This window comes from Zonotrichia albicollis, chromosome 7 (genome assembly GCF_047830755.1).
Source record: "Zonotrichia albicollis isolate bZonAlb1 chromosome 7, bZonAlb1.hap1, whole genome shotgun sequence".
In the NCBI taxonomy this organism is placed as follows: Eukaryota; Metazoa; Chordata; class Aves; order Passeriformes; family Passerellidae; genus Zonotrichia; species Zonotrichia albicollis.
This window is the reverse complement of record NC_133825.1, coordinates 2,310,769-2,324,257: the sequence shown is the minus strand read 5'-3', so window position 1 is coordinate 2,324,257 and position 13,489 is coordinate 2,310,769. Positions and strand designations below refer to the sequence as shown.

The window sequence follows — 13,489 nt, the reverse complement described above, 5'->3', positions numbered from 1 at the left end:
ATTTGCTGACAGCCAGAAATGAGAATCCAGGATTCTGAAGCTGTAGCCCCAAAGAGCAGTGAGGTGCTCGAAGGCACCACCTTTGTTTTAGCAATGGAGAGCAAGTGAGCGCGTCCTTCTCTGAAAGGAACCACTGCCCTCCGTGCCTTCCTTCTGGCAGCTGAGGAGGACAAAGTCCCAAATGTGTTTTGTGGGCTGGCACCAGTCTGTGCTTCTTGTGCCTTTTCAGCACAGCTCTGCCCAAAGCTCCAGCCACAGCTCACACCAGAGGGGAAAGCCCTCGAGTGCAGCAGAGTCGGCAGGTGCTGTTGACTTTTACCTCTCCTCCTGTGGCAGTGTCGAGTCCTCTATAAACATCTCCAAATGCCCTAGAAACAAAACAGAAGCAGAGAAAGGAGAAGCCACTTAGATCTTGCAGTGAAAGCCAGCCCACACAGGAGATCTGTGCTGTCAATGCCTAAGACCTGCAGGACACTGGAAGCATGGAGATGTCTTTGACAAGGCCTTCTGAGCACACTTAGACATTCTGATCAGCACTGACAATCTCAGCCCAGTGCCTGAACACATTTGCAGCTTGCCTGACTTTACACTTGATACCTATTCCACCAGCAAAACACCTGATGCATAGTTTTGTACAATTAACATTGCTTGGACTCACCCACTGCCAATATTTTCCAGTTCAATGTATTTTAGAATAGGACTTTCCATCTTCACCATTCTCCCTGAGGGAAACAAAATGCAAGATGTTCACTTTAAAGCAGAGATCCCACCTTCTAGGAGATACAAAAGGCAGCCCCACTGTCTGGAGCTCTGAGCCCTCTCTTGGTGGACAGCTGGCTAACAACAACAGGAACAGCAACTGGAACAACAAGAAAAGAACAGCAGGCCCACAGCACAAGTGGCTGGCACAGAGACTGATTTCTAGCATCCTTTGAAGTGAGAGACCTCTAGACAGCAGGCACACAGGGAAGCACAGGGAGATACATTCAGAGGAGACTGAGACCAGAAGAGAATACCTACCAAGGCAAGTAAGTTTGTCATGTAGAAACATTAAGGAGAGCTGGAACTAACAGTGCCTTTGTTTTCTTGGGAATAAACACTGCGCGATTTAGAAAAAATCTCCTGCTTGCTAAGATTAAATGCACCTGGACATCTAGAATCAATTCCTCTGAACAGATGTGAAGTTCAGAACAGGAGGAATATTGCCAAGTGTTCCCATCTTTTTCACCTTGCCGCAGTTTACCAGAAGAATGCCTCTGTGTTTGTAAACCAGAGCAGCTCATGCTAGAACAAATCCCCACGGGGCTTTCAGCATCAGGACCCTCACCCTTTATGAGCAGGCTGAGCCCAAAGACGCCCTTGCCCGTGCCCCGCATGAAGAACCACGCCGCTTCTCTTCACCCTGACAGCACGGATCCGTCGCTCCCATTGCACTCGCCCTCTGGCACCACACACGTCCCCATCTTCCCAACTCGGTACAGCAGGCATGGGCATAGAGGACAGCAGTGCTCCTCAGGTGCCCCTGTGACACAGAGAGCTGCCCAGAGGAGATGCTGACCCTCTTGTGAGTCCAGGCCGTGCGCACAGAAGCCGGCCCAGAGCAGGGGCTGCTGCCTCAGGCAGCTCAACGCTGCAGCAGCCGGGCAGCAGCGGGACCCTCCCAGCTAAGGAAGGCTTCAGTCTCTGCATTCCCACAGCCCTCAGGGGCAGGGCAGCGGCCACAACAAGGCTGGCAAAGCCCAAGCATGAGCACTGACAGGCACTGATGGGAAGAAGCCAGAGTGAGCCTGAGCCCCGGACAAGCTGTTGCCCCCATTCAGGACACAACAGGATGGGCTTTGAGATCAGCCACGCCAAGGCACAGATCAGTGCCCTTTTTGTCCCAGCAGGTGATGGTAGACGCAGAATCCACTGGGCTCTGGTCTCAGCCCCACCAGATCTTATGTGAGAGCACAGCACTGGCAGCTGTTACGGGCAAGAAGCAGATTCATTGGGTTGTGCTGCAGAATCACAAAGGGCTTGATGTGTTTTCCTAGAGACTGATCTCAGCAGGGCTTCTGCCAGTGGCTAGGACTCAAGCAGTCACAGCCTTCTGCTGATCCAGGAACAATCCCTGCTTCTGCCTTTGGCAGAGAGGGAAGCCCAGGCAAACTCCACCAGTCTAAGCTGCCATCAGAGGCAGCAGGAACACCCAGAGCTCTCTCTTGCTGCCTCGGAGCAATGCCAGCACTTCTGTGATACTAAACTGAACAGAACCCTTGGTACAGCTATGCTGACACGTGCACACAGCACACTGTCCCTCAGATAAGAAAGATACCAGACGTACTCTGCTGCTCCAGGGAGTCACCCGCCATCTCCTGTTGCTGAGCAGCAGCTGGGTCAGCACGGGAGGTGAACCAAGGGCTCAGGCTCCACTTCTTCAGCTGGAGAGCAAAGGCTCCTTGGGACGGCACTGCTACTGCTGCAGCAGCTTCAGTGTCAGAGTCGGTGTAGATCTGAGACAAGAAATGAGTTGATGTCAGGAAGGTGTGGCAGAGATTGCCCTGAAATACAAGAGAGATTGCCATTTGAAATGCAAACCCTTAGGAAGCTGCTGTCAGCCACATGCAGAGCTCTTCAACCGGATTGCTTTGGATGTCCACTTGTGAAATCAAATGGTCAAAAGCAAAGGCTGGTTTTACTTGAGTTCATAGCCAGTTTCTTGTTCTAAAGGATGACCGCAGCAACGACCGCTCCACTTCTCTCAAAGACTCCTTTCCCCCTCCTAGCCTGCAGATACATTTGCAGCTTCTCATTCTAATGTTCTACCTCCTGCCATGAAATTCTCTTTTTCTGCACCTTCCTCGGGACGAGCTTATCCTGCAGCATCTCTGGATGGTTCAGTTCCTGGGCCTCATGCCAGCCTCGGGGCTCTTGGTTGCCCGTCATTTGCTGGAACTCTCTGCAGGCTGCCAGGTAGGATGGCGACACTTCCACCTCAAGTCAAACAGAACAAAGCAGTCAGAGACTACAGCTTGTCCCCGTCAGCCAGGAGTCATTGACTGGGAAGAAAGTAAAGGAAAGGACAGGAGCAGATTCACAAGGGATACAGACAGCTTGTAGCTCGTATTCCAAATCTATGTGAGTGACCATGTTCACCTGCAAAAACACCTCAAGAAACAAGGTCACCTGGAAGAAGCCAGCAGGAGTTCATTCGGATGACTGCTGGCTAAACGGCCAGAGGAGAAATGCCACTGTCTAGAGCATCAGCTGAGATCCAGCAGAGCAGGAAGTGTCCTTGAGAGCAGCTCTGACAGAGGCCTCATCAGGATGGCACTCAGAGGCATCACCCACCCCCCTGCTGCTCTGCACTGGAAAGGCAAGGAGGGCAGAAACCACCCCTTGGGTGACTGCAGTACCTATTGCTATTTCACTCACTTGCTCTTCTAGAGCCTTTTGCTCCTGAAGGAGGCGATTAATTTTCTCTTTGATGATTTTAATTTTTTCGTCTAGCCTCTTCTTCCTTGCCTTGGTCCTAGCCTCAATTTCCTGCAGCTCTGTCAGCATCTGTTCATCAATTTTCTGTAAAGAACAACAGAAAGGACTCACTATCATGAGTGGAGTGGCTGCCATTCCTTCATTCACCTGTTTTTGTTGATTGCCCCTCTGCATAGGGAGATTCTTCTTCTCTTGGATGTCTTCATTCCTCCTCTTTGCTGCCATGATGGCACTCTGAGCTTCAGGCAGCTCTGCTTGTGGCTCTGCCTTGTTCTGTACACACAAAAGCAGAGCAAGTGACTGAGAGCTGCCATCAAGCTCAGATTTTCCCTCTTTTAGCCTCAAAATCACATTTATTCAGCCTCTTCTTTCTGCTTCCCTACCCAGCTCTGCTTCCACTGTAACCATCCTGTCCTGGCGCTGATCTCTGCAGATTGCAAGGCTCTATCCTTTCAGTGCCTGTGGGACTCCTGGCCTCCTCAGTCCCAGGAGCTCTGGTTTATGCCCCTCTTCCTGCCCTTCCCTCTGTCACCTGGCCAGTCAGGCTTACCTGGCCATTCTCCTGCGCCTCTTCCTCCTGCTGCCTGAGCTGCTCTTCCTGCTCTTGGGCAGGGAACAGCTCTCCCTGAGTCTGGCATGGCAGCTCAGATGAGGCAGTGTGCTCCTGCTCTTTCTCTAGAAGCACCTGCACAGAAAGCAAGAGAAGATGGGTTTCAACTTCCCATATGCCCTTTGTGGGCCAAGACTCAAAGGCTGCTGGGCTCACACGTTCCCAAAGCACTGTGCTGCTGCTCTGCTGGGTCGTTCTCTGCCCAAGGGGAGGCACAGATTCCACAGTGACCCTGGCCCTACAATCTGGGGCCATCTGGGACTGAAGCTCCAACAGCCTCTCAGGCAGCTGACAGGGAAGGGGTGGCATTTCTCAAGGGTCTGGTGAGGGCCTCCCTCTGCTTCTGCCATGTCCTGTTTGTCTTTCAGTAGTGACTGACACCCCGCCCTGTCCCACAGCTCCATCCTGGCTCTGCAGGGGCTTCCTGGGTGAGCTCACTCCTTGTGAGAGGCACTTCTGGAGTTCACCTTCTCTTCAGGCCTGCACCAGCATTCCTCCTTCCTGACATCTGCAGTCTTGTTAGAAAACTGGATCATTCAGGAGATAAGGATACATGCAAAGATCTCTGATGGAAGTCAGAGAATCTCTATGGCCATCTCAGTATATGGAGGACGACCAAGGTGTTTCTTCTCCCTCTTTTGTCAACTGAGAATTCTGACCAGCAGTAACAGAGTTTCTCATAAGGCCCCATTAACGAATGCACTTACACAGCCCTGGGGATGCCAGCGAAGGAAACCATGTGTCATGTATGGCATGTACGAGCAAAGTCACCAGACCCCAGCTACAGCATGGGATAGTTCCACTCCCTTAGGACATGCAAAAATTTAAAGGATAAAAAGAAGGCTTCAGGGCACAAGAGGCTGGAGGAGGATAACAGGAGGGTAAAAAACAACCATCTCTGGAGGGAGAAACATCTCTGCCTGCTCACGATCAGTCAGTGGAACTTGTCTCTACTCCTCTCCTGAAGGGATGCTTTTAGGTGAGCTTTGCATCTTCCAGTGCTTTGGAGCAGAGCCAGGAAGATTCAAATAGATATACAGATAGACAGATCTCACTTTTATAATCTCTCTTTACTGTGCTGTGGTATTTACATTCTTTGAACACAGAGAGATATAATTCTCTCTCCTAGGTTTTTTTTAAGGGAAAGTAGTGAGAAACTTAGAGAAGAAGAAAAAACAATTATTATCTCTACTTGCTGTTCTTGTTTTTTAGTACATGAAGAATGTGTTATAGTGATTGTTTACTGAAAGTGATTTGTTAATTGGATTTTAGTGATAGCTGTTTAGATTGATTAGCTAATTAGATAAAAGACTGTGTGGAGAGGCACGAGATTTTCTTTAGTGTGTTTTTAGTGTAATATCTCTTTAGTATAGTTTTGATATAGTACTAGTGTAATATAACATAGCTTAATAAAGCATTTGTTTAACCTTCTAAATCATAGAGCCAAAGCACATGATTCCCCACGTGAGGGTCACCGTGAATCAATACTGTCCTTTCTGTTGCTACACACATCAGCACTCGGTAGCAGTGCCCCAATCAGCAGCCATCCTGAACTTGCTCTCCTTTTGCTTCAGTAACCCACACTCTTGGGGAATCTGGAGCGTGTGGGTCCCTATGGAATGCAGTCAGACCCAGAGCATTGCACTGGGAACTGCACTCTTTGTGCGTCTGTGCTCGGCAAGTTCTTCTCTTGGACTCAGCCACACTGATGGTGCTGAAGTGGCTGGAATCAGAAATGCAGCCCAGCCCCTCGAAGCTCCTCTAATCTCTGAGCACCAGCTGGAATGCAAGGGCATTGATTTCCTGCTCAGTTCCTAAACACAACACACACTGATTCCCTGGGCTGCCAAAAGACATGGGAGCCGTTACCCTGAAAGTGATGTGTTTCTGCCAGTGCTGGAAAAGGGCAGGAAAGATTGAGAAAAAGCTCCCTTGCTCCCTGGAGAAGGAGAAATTACCCAAGGATTCTCCTTCTAGCAAACAAACAAATAAAATATGAAAGTGTTACCTACTCCAGTGTCTAAAGCACTTGGATGCAGTGAAGGGATGTTTGGCAGGGAAACAGCCCCTGTGCTGAGCATTGGCTCTATGGATCTAAGGCAGGGATCTATGGAAGTCTGCCTGAAGGTCCCACATGAGCCCCCATTGTCCAGGCTAAAGCTCCCTCAGCACCTCCTCCCTGGCCTTGTGCTGCACCCCTTGCCCAGCTCCCCTGTCCTTCTGTGCCCACACTGCAGCCCCTCCATGACTTTCTGCTTCCCAGGGCCCACAGCTGCACACAGCACTCCAGCTATGGCCGCAGCGCTGCCCAGCACAGGCCACGCTCACTGCCCTGCTCCTGCTGCCCCACTGCTGCTGACACAGGCCACCGTGCCCTTGGCCTGCTTGGCCTCCTGGCCCCACGCTGCCTCATCTTCAGCTGCTCAGGGCCACCAGCCCTGCGTCCTTTGGGCCCACGCAGCTCCCCAGCCACAAAAGTGCCCATTGCATTTCAGATCCAGCAGGCACCATAGCAAGGTGTACATCCTGGTTTTAGCATTACAGTACAGCAGTCAAGGACTTGCAGTTTTGCTCCCACTCTAGGCTTCAATGAAGTTTTCAAAGCAAACTACACAATAGAAGGTATCAACAGACACAGTCAGCATCTGGTTTTTGCCTCAGAAGGAGGGTTCACTTTGTTTCTTTGCCCACACTAGACAAGAATGGATCCCCAGAGTTTCATGGACAACACAGTCATCTCCTTGCAGCTTATCAAAGACCAAGAAACAGGCAGACTCAGAGCACCTATCTGCTCTGCTACTGGCTGCTCTGCCTGAAGAGGCAAAAGAGCAACCTGGCAACAAAGGCACCAAAATCCCTGACTTCAAGCAGCAACCCTACATCCCCAGTGTGTCTCTGAAATACTCCCAAGTAAGCACACCCAAGAAGTTTGTGGGGACAAAGCACAACCAAGAGCTTTTGTGGTCAGATCAACATTTTTTTGTGCCTGCAGCAACTTGGCCCGTCTGTGCAGGGGGTCGGGTCTCTCCACGCCACAGTGTCCCCTGTGTATCCAACAAGGCTGAGCACAGTGTCTTTGACATGCTCCCTGCTCTGGGATCAGGGAGCCTTCGAGCTTCAGGCTGGCTCCTATCAAAATGCCAGGAAGCTGGTGCCTAAACATGACAGACCAAAGCCCATTGTCCAGCTGCCACAGGCTGGGGGCAATCATCAGGCCCTGGCAGGACTCCAGCACTCAGCATCCTCAGCCAGCAACAGCAAGTGCTGGCTGGTCAGAAACTTGCAGCTCTGCCCTGCACTAAAGACAGCAGCACACACAGCTGGCACTTACTGGCTCAGAATGTTCAGGCTGTGGTGTGAGCACAGCTGGAGGCTGGCGCTCATCCACCTCATCTGCCTCCTCTTCGGCCTCCTCTCCATGAGCAGAGGGAGCCAGAGGAGACACTGCTGTTGGTTCTGTGATCTGCGGACAGACAGCAGTGTGAGAGACAGAAAGTTACCTATAACTTATAACCTTATTTCTATTCAGCACTTTATTCTATCCAGCTCTATTTCTACAACCAGCTCTGCTAAGGACAAATCAGAAACTTTGGTAACAATGGGATTCTAAGTCACGGTGGCTAAATTTAAATGGGCTAATTCAACAGAATTGCTAATAGTTTTGAATTAGACATTCCTCCCTGGCTACTATCAAGAAGCAGCATTGTCTCTGCAAAATGAGCTTTTCATTCCCTGAAAGTTCTGAAATGGAAAATTAGGAAATAGCCAGCGATGCCTTTGTTATTGCTGCTGCAGACATGGAAATGGATTTTCTTTCAGCCTACCCAGCTGGCCCTCTACACTCTAGTGCCACAGGCCAAGCTCACAGCTTGCTCTACAATTCCTAAGCACCAGGAACATGAAATGTTCCTGTCTCACTCACCTCAGGATCAGCACCTCTGAATACACGCTTCAGGTGACCTGGAGTGGGCAAGGGAAAATGAACAAGTGCTGTGAGAAAACTGCCTGGGCTGCTGAATCCAACAGAAAAGGTCAACCCAAACAGAGAGTATTTTTCTTTATCAACATCCCTCCACATGACATAGTTCTTTCACACAGCCAGCAAGAGATCAGGACAATAATCTTGGTTGTGCCTACACTTCAGCCTTTAGCCAGTAAATTAATACAAACATGATCAAGAAAATGCAAATTGTTCTTTATCACTCAATGCTTCTGCTCTGTCCAACAGATAAAGCAGCTTTTGTTCTCTTGTCTTTCAGGTACATTTTTCAAAAAAGAAGTTGCATGCACTAATTCCCATTAAGTTGCTGAAAACAGTCACCCAGAAAAGCTTGCCCCAAATCCCCGTGAGCTGTGGCAGTTCTACTGTAAAACAGCACAGCAGCAGCTCCAGGCTCAGGAGCAGACACTCACTGCTTTGGTGGTTGCACTTCACTGCAAAGGGAATCACTCTTTTAGCACTCAGTCAAGGGTCAAAACGGACAGTCAAATCCTTTCATTACAAAATTTAGAATAAAAGAAGCTTTCCCCGAGTTCTGGGGAGAAATACAAAGTCTTTAGAAGGCCTTCTGAGAAGGCTCCCAGTCTGCATTTTGGAAGTTGTCCTGCTTGTCCCAGCAAACTGAGGAAATGACAGACTCGGCTGCCACAGACTCTCCCGTGGAGGGAACAGAAGCCCTGCAGGTTCCCCTGCAAATGCTGCCCCTGTGGCTACAGACACCCCCTTTTAGCTGAACCTCTTGACAGGAGCTTTACCAAACCAGAGGCATCCTAATGCTCTTTCTCTTTCAAAATCAACTCAGTCACTAAGAAAGAGCAAGAAGACATGCAAAAGCCAGGTTAGGTTACACCCTAGCCTAAATAGAGTTGAAACCTCTACTTACTTGCCAGGCTGGTAATGAAATAGGCGGAATAAACAGTGCCATACATGGTGCAAACTGCAGCAGCGAGTTGCTCAATCATTGTAGCACTGTACTTCAAGTTTACTCCAACCAAGACTCCTGTCAGTGTGCAGCTACATGTGGGCAAAGGCCACAATCAGGAGGATGCTCCTGATCTGAGCAACCCCTAGGACTGCTCTGGCGCTGAGGCCTTCCGTGCACCAAGGCAACCTTCTGATGTCACCACGACGATGTGCCAACCATGCCGTGATATCACAAAGCAAAGTATGACAAAGCAAAGCATCACAAAGCATATTAGTCTGTGAATTTATGCAAAGCAATAACCAGTCTTTCCTACAGCAAACACAAAATGGCCTTGGAAGTTCTCCTCTGACGCAAAGCAGCACAAGCTCCCCACATGGGCCAAACCCTGTTGTTCAGGGATCCAAGAGGAACTCCAAGAGTGCTCCAAGCATCTACAGCCTGTACCCCAGCTGAGCACTCAGATGGGACACAAGCAAAGGAAACCAGACCAAGAAAATGGCCCAAAGCATTGTACCGAACCAGGAGAGAAAGCACTATTGGCATAGCAGCTGAAGTAGTTCCTAACAAATCACCCCATATATCTGCATGTTTATTGGATGTTCCCAGAGCTGCTGTGTATGTACACCTCTTCCTCTGCTCTGCCTTTCTTCCCCTTTGGCAGCAGACGAACTGGCAGCATCTGCCCGCCAGCAGCAGCTGCTCCAAGCTGGGAACGCCGCTGGCGGTGGTGATTTCCAGAGGCTTCTGTGTGCCAGGGGAAGCCAAGGCAGGAGCGGGTTGAACGGTGCTGGCGCTGCTGCTGCTCTGTGCCAGAGAGCCCCGGCTGGGCAGGGCACGGTGCCCACTGCGCTGCGGGCTCCTTCTCCTGCCACAGCTGGGCACACCTGGCAGCAAGGCATGACAACCTGTGGGCAAGCCAAGGGGTTTCTGGGGCTGCACTGCTCTGCACACACCCAGGACACTTGCAGCACAGAATCTTAGCCCTCAAACAGGTAAACCAAAGGCAAACAGCTGGAAAAGATTTCATTTCAACCATTCTTTATGCTTCAATAGAAATGACCAAAATGAAAGTTACCAAGCAGGGCTGATCCACACTGCCAGCTCAGTGTGAGAAAAGAGGCATTACTTTATTTCAGTGCTGGGTGTGTGAGGAATCACTGCCCTGAAACATGCACACCCACGTGTGAGTATCCATAGAACTAAGACATTACTTTCATTACTTTTATTCATTACTTTGCTCAAACTTGCAGGCCAAACATTCTCACAAAGTATTTGACATGTTTAAATCACTTCCCCAAAATTACTGACATTTAGAGTCGGGGTCTCTTGAGGGTCTCTGCTGGTCATGTGGTGAACATCCCGTTCCTCAAATTCTCCTCCCATGGTTAAGAGCCTTCTTCTCCTTGAATGCATTGCAGCTACCTCCTCAGTAGGCCCACTGTCTTTATTCTCAAGGCTAAGACATCCATTTGCACACATTAAAGACTGGTGTGAGGGAAGGTACGACTAAGCACTGCCTGATAAAGCTTAACAAATTCACAATTTCTTGCACATCAACTCTTCCCCAACATCTCTCATTCCTTCTCTGGGAATCAAACACAAGCATTTTGTGATCCCTGAGCCCAAGGCCGCCTCCAGCCCTCCTGTCACCCAGCAGCCCTTCTCTCCTCACAAACAGCAGGCCCAGCAGTGCCTTCCCTCACTGGCTCAGTCACAGCTGTGTCAGGAGTTCTCTGTCACACACTGCAGGACCATCCTGGACTGTTTGCTCTCCACTGCACTCTGTTGCCAGCAGACATCCCCACCCTGTTCCGTGCCCCGTGCAGAACCCTGCACCTGCTGTCCATGGGCACTTGGAAGGGCAGGCACTCACGGCAGAGATGCACCAGCTGCCCTGGGCAGGAACCAAAACCCTCTGGGGGCACAGCTGCTGGCCTGGGTCTGGCACAGCTCTGCACGCCCCACTCCTCACGGGCTCTGGGCTGGAAATGCAATTGCCCTTTCTGCCTCATGGAGAAACACCAGGGCTGCACAAACAACGGCCAGCAGGCCACATCCCAAAGGCACTGCAGCATGGAGCTGAGAAGGAAGAAGGCCCTTCCCCAATTCCTAACTGTACCAAAACCACCATAATGGGGACTTTTAATCTTCTGAATGTAGAATTGATTCACAGGGTGACAAGGGAAACTTCCAATGGAGTTGAAGTTTGGTAGAGTTTATATTCTAAGTCCTACTCAGACTCTTGATTTGAAAATTTGTTTTAAAATATTTTTTAAAAGGCTGTGCAGTCATATGGTTTTGTTCTAATACCAAAATGGCTAGGTGAAATGTACTGGCATTTTAATTGCATCCAAACTGATTCGTCTGTAAAAGCTTTCCTGAAGAATAGCCACTAAACAAGAAATGAAAATCTGTGGACTGTAGACTTTGCAAATTTCTACTAAACTTATCAAACAATGAGGCATTTTTAGGTAGATCATAGAGCAAATTAATTCCAATGGATAACTTGATTTGGATAAACCTGTTGATTTCAAATTAAAACTGCCAGCACATACTAAGTGGAAATCGGAATACTCACTTCTATGAGCTCTGAAGTATTAGATAGTCATTGTTTGCCATATTAACAAAAATTTACATTCTGGCTATTTTGTTTACTTACAGTCAGCTCTTCAACACTCCTTGTAACACCAGAAAGAGTTTGTAGCAATGTGAGCCATGGGTTGGTGGACCATTGCAGAAGGCTCCTATGCCAGCACTAAACATTCACATTTACCATGGCATCACTTCTTGCCTTTAATTCCAAGCTATAGCTCAGTTCCTGCAGTACAGATTCACACTTGTAGTCTGTATTTGCAGCTGGTTCTTACTTTCCTGTCCAGAAAATAATCATGTTTGGATCTCAAATCAAAATAAAACGAGGAGAGAGTCAGGTTCTGGATAGGCATAGCAAGAACTAAGAGATTCTTTTGCAAATATGTTGAAAAGCAGTTTGTAGATGCTGCAAAAATGGCAGATTAAAGACTTGCACTCTAACTTGCAAGCTGAGGTTTGCCTGTTCTTTCTGGACTGATTTCTTGAGGCCACACACTGAACCTAATCAGTAAGAAAATCAAAACCAGAGGGGTAGTTTGGAGAATATTGTAAATTATTCTGTCCATGATGCTTTTTGCCTGAAAATTCTGGCCATCATCAGATTGGAGTAATTAGAGGAGATCGAAGCCATCATACTGTGCCTGTGCACTCAATTCCTTCCCAGGAGTAATCCATGAAGCAACGCTGACAAACCCACACCAGCAGATGTTGCCACACAGTCATGAAGCAGAGAATATGTATTTCTGCTACACTTGGACAGCTGAAGATGCCTCTGCTGAGCTAATTTTAGTGACTGCTCACCACAGATGAAACCTTGTGGTCAGTCTCCAGCAAGTCAGGGCAGTTAATATTCTGCCTAAATGAAGTGAGTCTAGCAATACATAGACCATGGAGCCTGAGGAAAGCCAGCAGCTGTGGGAGATTTATTTTTTTCCATATCTTTCTTTTTACTAATTTATTGCAGTCAATTATTTAAAGAATGGAAACTTTTGGCATACCATTGGCTGGAATGTTGGTCAGTCTTCCATTCTTGACTCCTCTGAAAGCATCACCCCAGTGTTTTTATCAGTAGCTCTTCCATCATCATGGCTCACACAGCATTTCCTGCAGCTCTTGCTGGAGTCAGGGAAAGGCACCAGGAGAAGGGGGAGAAAGCTGTGTGCAGAGGCTGTGTCAGCTACAGAGACATTTGTTTCCTCTGATTTGGCTGAATGTCTGCAGGAACCTTGCTGGCCCTGCTGGCGGGGTGGCCTTTTGCAGGGCTGGGCAGAGTTTGGGGCCCAGGATCCCTCCTCTCGGTGGGACACCAGGGTGAGCAGCCCCTGTCCCAGGCAGGAGCAGAGGTTCTGTGGCTCTGCCCTGGGCACAGGGACCTGCCACTGCCATGAGCTCCAGCCGCGGCTCCTCTGGGCAGCTCCTGCTCTGCAGTGATGATGAGCACAGCTAGGGGTGGCTGCAGTGGAGGGGGGCTTCCAGTGGGCTCTGTTGGTCTGCCACACTGGAGCCAGCAGAGCTTCTGGAAGGAGTCTCCTCTTGTGAGCTGCTGGAGCTGGAGGTGGCACTGGCCACAGAGCAGCTGTGTTCATCCCTGACAGGCCCAGAGCACAGCAGCCTCTGGGCCTCCTTGCTGCACGATGGCAGTGAGGAGGCCATGGACCAGAGGTTCAGTATATGTGACTCAGTTTCCTGATAAACTGTGCTAAGAAAACCCTGAATCCCTCCTGTCAGATCTAAGACACTCCAAGAAATCTGTTGGCACATTGGGAACTCAGAATTGTTTGCATTTTGAACAATTGTCTTATGAGTGCTTTTGATTGTTTTTGTCATTTTGTGTTGATTCAGTTGATCCTTCAGAGAAGCTTTCCTAATAATATAAAACATGCGG

At 49.2% G+C, this 13,489-nt stretch overlaps 1 protein-coding gene across 1 annotated transcript in view; it reads right to left on the bottom strand.

Annotated features, from left to right (window-relative positions):
• The window catches only part of LOC141729543 (uncharacterized), a 525,531-nt gene that overhangs the window by 291,036 nt on the left and 221,006 nt on the right, over positions 1-13,489 (bottom strand). The gene's annotated exons all lie outside the window — the stretch shown is intronic.